Genomic DNA, 7,767 nt, shown 5'->3' with positions numbered 1-7,767 from the left:
CAAATCTGGTGAGTTTAGCCTGAGAAGTAACATTATAGGCAACCTTTTTAGGGTCATACTACCTCGTTGGAATAGTTGCAAGATTTAACATCTGAAATTTCTCGGCCTCTTTCTCTACATGTTTATAATCATGCAAGGTAAAAACGCCACACTGAAGGGGAAATGTAGGCCACATGTGTTTCTTGGAATCCCTAAGGGTCTTTGACGTTCCCGCAACTATTATCTGATATGCTAATTACCTAGCTAATAGTTTATCGGGGACGTACAGAGGAAGAACATGAGGATCAGTGACGCTGCCAAAAAGCCTTACATAGGTGAATTTCTCTTCTGCAAACCAACTTCCCACTACTGTTAGGTCAATTGCTGCTTCCTTAGATATCCTAGGGGCAGGCTTATTGAATATAGCATAATATACAGGCAGAACAAAACCATTACAAATTCTATACAAATGATTCTTATAATGGGCCTTCCATAGCTCTTTGTGATAGATATGAATAGGATTAGGATCCTGGGAAGTCCATTTCCATCCAAGAACGGGGTATTCAGAATTAAAACAAATTATGTCGAGAATATAGGCACTGTAATAAAAAGGAGGAATGACTCGGGTAGTTGCATACCTCTTTCTTCTATATTCCAGTATCTCGGTGGCTATTCTATCAGAGAGAATATTTTCCCAATCCATAACATAACCATGAATTGCAGCTTCCATTAATGGGACCATGTCTATGGAGAACTTAGTAGAATCGTGGACTCCCCATAGTCTACACATCATAGCGCCAACATAGCAATAAGGAGAGGCTAATGAATCAACAGAATACATACCCGATGTCTCGTGCTTATGTTTATTTGGGAAATGCCTCCAGTGCCTGATTGGGTTTGACTCTATGTCATTTTCTTTTGTGAATGCCTCCAGAAATGCCTTGTTATAGTGCTTTTCCGGCTGAGGTAGATGATACATTTGCCTGAGATCCTCTGGTTTAAATGACCCGAATATTTTTCCATCGGCCGTGGAAAATGTTCGGTCTGTGGTTGGAATTTTTTCAACAACCCATCTAACCACATTAGTATATGGCAAAACTTTGGCCCGCGCTGCTATTCTGTGTAGGTATGAACATGCCAAATCTTTCAAAGTTCCTTCTGATTTTCTTATGGAATCAGTTATAGCTTCCTCTTCAAGTTCTTCAGGTTCTTCTACTTCTATTAAATTATAGATACTCTCCCAGCTTGCATTTCCTAGACCGAGGCACATTGTATCTGATATCAATCCTTTCTTATTCGGCTCTAGTTCTTTAACTATGACAAGGACCTTGGCTTTCTTTGCTTTCTTTCCCATTTTCTCCGGATTCATGAGCTCAGAGTAATTCTGCACAAAAAATGGAAAACGTAACAAAGAAATATTTTTCGTTGAAAGCTAATACGGAAATGAAAAGAGTTAAGGCAATTCACATATGATAAATCGGATGTAAAAAAGAATCACCACGGGTGAAATCCTTGAAGGATTCACCCTTAACTGTGAAATTAATAACCGTCATAGCCGCCAATCGTAGTGAATAAATGTCATAATTACCCGTTGCATCGACCATATGCTGAACGATTATTTCAAGCATGTCTTTAGATTTCTCTGATCAGCTATAAGTGATAAATCACAAATCGCAATCGGGAGATTCAACAAGTAAGGTTTGGTGTGAAAGCCCTGATAGCTCTGATTGTGATAAAGTAAAATTATAATAAGGCGGAGGTATGCTTTTAAGCGAATTGGTTTAATTTATTATTTTAAAATACTTATGCATGCAAACCATGTCTCTTAACTATTTATCCTTAAAATTTGTGCCTTATTTATGAATCGCTATCGGGGAATCGAGTAGTGCTTTGGCTCTTTGTCATATGATACCTCCGATTGCCGATTGCGATTATGTTTATCGGATCGGAGGTTTTGATGAGGACCCTTTTTGAGTGTATCCTTTGATCATTGCAATATGAGATCTTCGATCACTTTATCGCACCAAAGAATTATTTATGATGATTTGTTCAAAGGAATACTTTATCTTTTATTAAAAAGGTTTCATATAATAGTTGAATTACATCAGTCCTTTTGATAATAAAAAATTATGTATGATATGATTAATGCTAGGCATGTGGGTTTATTAAATCACAAATTTCACCAAGTTTTTTTAAAGGGACCCATTTCTAGCTAAAGGTTTTTTGTAAAAGTTTTTTAGAAATGGGGGGTTGTTGTACAACCCAATAAGTTCTTAGGTGCGCTGACAAAATTTAGTCCAAGAAGTTGGTTTCTGAGTTTCATTCGGGGTTTCGTGGTTGTCATTATGCTGCTAGAACTTCTGCCCACAAAATTTTAAGAGCTAGTTATTATTGACCTTAAATTTTATTTATGTGAATAAGTTTGCTAGAAGTTGTCAAGCTTGCCAACTATTCACTAGGAAACAGAAGCTTGCTACCCTGCCCTTACAACCTGTGGTTTTGGAGGCACCTTTTCAGCATTGGGGTCTTGACTTCATTGGGAAGTTTCATGAAAATTCCAGCAATGGCTACCCATGGATTTTGATTTCTAACGATTATTTCACTAAATGTGTTGAAGCCATCCTTGCTAAGAATGCCACTGAAAAGGTCATTATGGATTTCATTGAAAATAATATCATTACTAGATTTGGTGTCCCTACTAAGATCACTACTGATAATGCCAAGGCTTTTAGTTCTTCAGAATTTTCATCTTTTTGTTTCAAGTATGGCATTTTCTTATCTTGTTCATCAAATTACTATCCACAGGGTAATGGTCTTGCTAATTCAAGTAATAAAAATATCGTAACCATTATCAAGAAGATAGTAGGAGATAATAAGCGGTCTTGGGATAGCAAAATCAAGTATGCTCTATGGGCAGATAGGATTACTAAAAAGAAAGCTACTGGTAAAAGTCCTTTTGAATTAGTTTATGGCTTGCATGTAACCTTACCTGTGCACCTGAAATTGCCAGCTTATCAACTCCTTCAGCATTTTTCCACTAATAAAGATGATGTTCAAAATAGAATTGATCAAAATGTGGAATTGGATGAAGCTCGTAGAACATCTTTTGATAATATATGTAAAAATCAATCTAACATTAAGAAAAGCTTTGATAAATCATCTCGATCTAGATCTTTGTAGGTTGGAGATATGGTACTTCTTTGGGATTGCAAGAATGAAAAACTAGGAAAGCATAAAAAATTTGACAGTTTGTGGCTGGGACCATACATTATTCGAGACATTGCTGGACCAAACTCATTCCACTTGAGCAGATTGGATGGTGAACCACTTGACTTACCTGCGAATGGCCAAATGCTCAAGCTATTCTTCAAAGATAACATCTGATGCCATGGGGCATCCTTTGTATTATATTTCTAACCCTACACCTTGTCATTTCAGCATTTCATTTCTGTCTTAGGATTAGATTTACTTTTCATGTTACTAGATAGTTAATAAATGAAGAGCTTATATCTTTCCTGTTATATGATGATTTTTGGATGGACGCTACTTATGTTTTCTTGTGTGTTGCATGGATGCAGATTTTGGATTCTCACATTCCTACAATGCAGCAACGTATCCCCAAGTAGAGCCAGATATTGACCACTATGTGTCAACGAACCATAGCAGTAAACCCCATTTTTTCGCAAAAGGGATAGCGCTTGATCAACGTGTCCGTGTCGTTCGACTATCATCATCAACCTGATCATGTTATATTATAAACCATTTCTGCATGTGTAAATTGTAAATAATCTCAGTAGATCTATGTCATGTATGTAATCGCCTAGGTAAACCTGATTTTTTGATGATGATCTACATTCCAGAAGGTTTTTTGTCTCACCGATCCATGATCGGCAGAGTTTTCCTTCAGCCTTACCCCAAAGCCGGAATGGATTTTGTCACCAGAATGTTAGGAGAGTCCTAGTGTGCTAGATCGAGTCTATGTAAAAGTGATTTGGGAATAATCCTAACTATTTGGCTAGGTTATTTTATTACAAATTGCTTGATCTACTAGATTATATTTGTGTCGCAGAACTGGGTAGTCTGTGAGGGTCTTGTTCAAATGGGTTTTCCCCCTTGAGATGTAAAAATGTAAAAATTCATGATGTAAAATGTCTTGACGGTTAGAAAAATAATTTATCCCCTCATAGGTCCTAGGTCCTAGGTAAATTTAAATTTTCCAGAGGTAAAATTCGTGGGTCCTTTAAAAAATTAAATCTTAACTAGTCCAGGGACTAAGGTTAGTTGATTATTTGCCAAATTTTATATCTTACGTCCCTGGGGTTAAGTCAAAGTCAAATTTTTGAGGAAATAAATGAAAATTTTAAATTTTTGAATATATTAAAATGCATTTAATTGAAAAAATCGAAATTTCTTCAATATTTAAAATTTCAACGGATGAGATTAAAAGAAATTTTGATCCTCATCAATGGTCGAGATCACTTTGACAAGGATCACTCGAACTAACCGTTGGGAAATTTATCTTTTAATAGGGAATCAGTTATTAGTTGAGATCATTCGATCTTGAGTCGTGTGCTAAGTGAAAGCTCTCTTGTAAACTTTTTATGAGAAATAAAGAAAGACTTTGGGGTTAATCTCTGCTAGTGTTACTCTTTGTGGAGACGTTTTATTTTCATGCATAGATTTCTTTTAGCCATTGATGATAGCTTTAAGAAGAGTGATTTAAGCACAGGTATCTTGTTTGATCGCTGGAGTTCGAATGGTAGTTTAAGTTCTCAATATGATGGCAGGTATCTCCATTAAATCTGAATTTTACTATCATTTTCTCTCTCTACGTTAATGGTTAAATTGAGTTGTGCAGGGAATTCCTGATTTTGAGATCATTGGGCATTCGAGGAAGTTTTCAGTTAGACCAGCCAACTCCCGATTAGCATTTTCTGAAGAGCTCAGCTTGATTTGATCCCGGGCTTGTCATTAAAAATTTCATTATTGATGCATGAAGGGTTTTCTCTGAAGCACATCATTTTAAATCATAAATTTTAAAAATATGTGTGGCATAATGATAGATATGGCTACTTAGAGCCTTTAGCTTGTAATTACTGTAATTATTTAGCTAGGTATTTGAGGTTTTTAATTTCATCATTGTATATATGCTTTCTGGGTGTTTTGTTTTTTTTTGTCATTACAGGTTGCAGATCTGAAGGGGAATTCTTGTTTGAAGCAAGATCTAGGCCCTGGAGGGTAAGATCTGGCCTCAGAATCAACTCTTGCAGCGGTATTTATTTCAGATCTTGAAAAAAAATTCAGGCAAATCAGAAGCAGGACGATTTAAAATTTCTATTAAGATTTCTGGAAGATTTCGAACGTTCCTGGGCCACCTATGTGCTGCTACCTAGGGTTTCACTTTTACAGGAAAATTTTGATTTTTTTAAGGCAAACTATTTAAAACCCTATCCGCACTTGCCCATTCCTTCCTCACGCAACTCTGTCAATTTCACACTGCAAGTCTATCCTCTCTACACTGCTCCATATGTTGTGGCTCCACCTGCAAATACTCACGTCCATTTAACTGTGCGCTACCATACCTATGCACTTCATTCGCTCAAGCTCTTGCGCGACTCCCTTCATCGTTCTCCCCTTCTCCTTTACCGTGTGGCATCTTTGTCCAAGCGTCAATCAATCCATTGTTGCCTCAGCCCTTTCTCTCTATTCTGCACTCATGACAAACCCTCGAAGGTCTGTCTAGCCTGCCTAAGCTCTCGCGCTGCCAACCTCAACTACATTTTTATTCCTCTCTACCTAGCATAAACGTCATCTCCCCTCCATGCAGTGATCTCCTCCACTTGTGTGATGTCCGATTAGCTCCATCCAGCCATCCCTCTTGCGTCCTTAGCTTCATCGCAATCCATTCCATACATCTTCTACTCCCTTCGTCTAACACACTGCCCTTCGATTCACCTATGTATTTCCTTTTCTCTCCATGCGAACCCCTCATCATTGAACCCCTGACTCCTCTTCTGATGCCATTCGACCCGCGTTGTCCGCTGATTCTCCACACCTCCATCTGCCATTCTCTCATCCCTATCTGCAACCTCTGCCTTGCTTGATTTCTTCCACCGCCATCCAAGTTTCTTTACACCTGCAAACAAAAAACAATCAACAAAAGAAAAATTCGATTTTTTTTTTGTATGGTATGCCATTAGGTTAGGTTTCGTTTTGTTTAATTTCGGTTTACATATTCTCAAAATAGGCATGTATACAAAAATTTCTTTTTAGTATCATTTGAATTTTAGGGTTAGATAGATATAGCTTAAGTGTTAGCGTATTTGGTTTTATTTTTATTTTAACTTTTCAAATCAAATTTAAAAATAAATAAATAATAAAAAAAAAAATTAAGCTTAGCACATTTAAAAGAAATTCACCTAAGAAGTAATCAAGTTAAATTTAAAATTTCTTCTTTGTGCTAAAGGTAAATTTTTGTCATTCCTCTGTTGTTAAATGTGTTTAAATTGTTTTATCTGAAGATTCACGATTTGAAGGTGGTGAAATTCCTATATTTGGGATTGAAATTGGTGAATTGTTAAATTTTGTGGTTGATTAAGATTCTTGTATCTTTTGAAATTTAAAGCATTGTGCATCTAGTGAAATTAATCATTTTGCTTGATTTATTTAATGCTCGTTATATGTTATATATTTTGCAAATTTTTTCAAGCAATTGTTAATTATTTCATAAGCAGCAATTGATAATCAATTACTTGGATCATTGACTCCATAAAGCACTGCTATTAATCATTTAAAATATAATCAAATTCTAAATATCACTAAGCCTTAATCAAGTATTTGATTGCCTTGTTGTGTCTCCCAAACCGATTGATTCCCATATGGTTCTCCTTTTTCCCATAGGGTCTACCCCCCTTAGCTTGCTATAGGGAGACAACTTAAACGGAGAGATTGGGCATCAGGGTGATAGCCCCCGATCTGAGCATTCTCACGGTGCTTAGACACTCTGTGCAACAACAAGGCCGAAAGGCAACTAGATACCAGTTCAAACTTTTAATATGTAATTATTCTTTTTGGAGCAAAAAACGTTGTTAATTCAGTGCCTCTGTCAGTTGTTACTTTGAAGTTAATGAAAGAAGGTTGCGCTTGATACATCTCTGTATTCTGAGTTTTTATTAAGCAGAGGCTTCTGGCAACTTTGGGCCCAGTCACAAGAAGTTCCACTACTCCTTTGTGTTATAGTTTACATTCAGTATCTGTAATTGATTTAATGTTTAGTTCTTTTATTTATCTTGAAGATTTGTGACATCGATTTATACCGCTTTTCACTTAGATTTATATTGAAGATGCGAGATAAACTTAAGTAAGTGCCTTGATTAGAATGGGTGAATGTTTGTTTGATTTCTATTCAAATTGAATAGATGTTATCATAGATCTTGAGAGACAAGACTGAGTAACTTCTACAGATTGCAATATAGAATGTTTGCCATTTAGGAATATTTTATAGCTGTTGTTTTTCACTTACTAATTGTTGTTCAATTACCAATTGTTGATTGTTGTTCATTTATTATCATTGTTTAGTAATGCAGATTGATTTGAGTTGTTATAGATTGGTAGTGTTGTTCGATAATAATAGTTGCTTTATTTGATTAAGTGTGATTAGTCTCAAGCTTATTTGAATAATTCTCCATGTAATTATCATTTGCATTCAGTTCCAATTGGTTTTGGAACAAGTTGTATAGAATTACATAGGGTGTTGCATGAATTCCTTTCATAAATAGTTCTTTGCAG

The sequence above is a fragment of the Pinus tabuliformis genome, chromosome 1_2, assembly GCF_031772625.1.
Source record: "Pinus tabuliformis cultivar Carrire ecotype Pingquan chromosome 1_2, CPIR1, whole genome shotgun sequence".
Lineage (NCBI taxonomy): Eukaryota > Viridiplantae > Streptophyta > Pinopsida > Pinales > Pinaceae > Pinus > Pinus tabuliformis.
Note: the sequence above shows the minus strand (reverse complement) of the source record.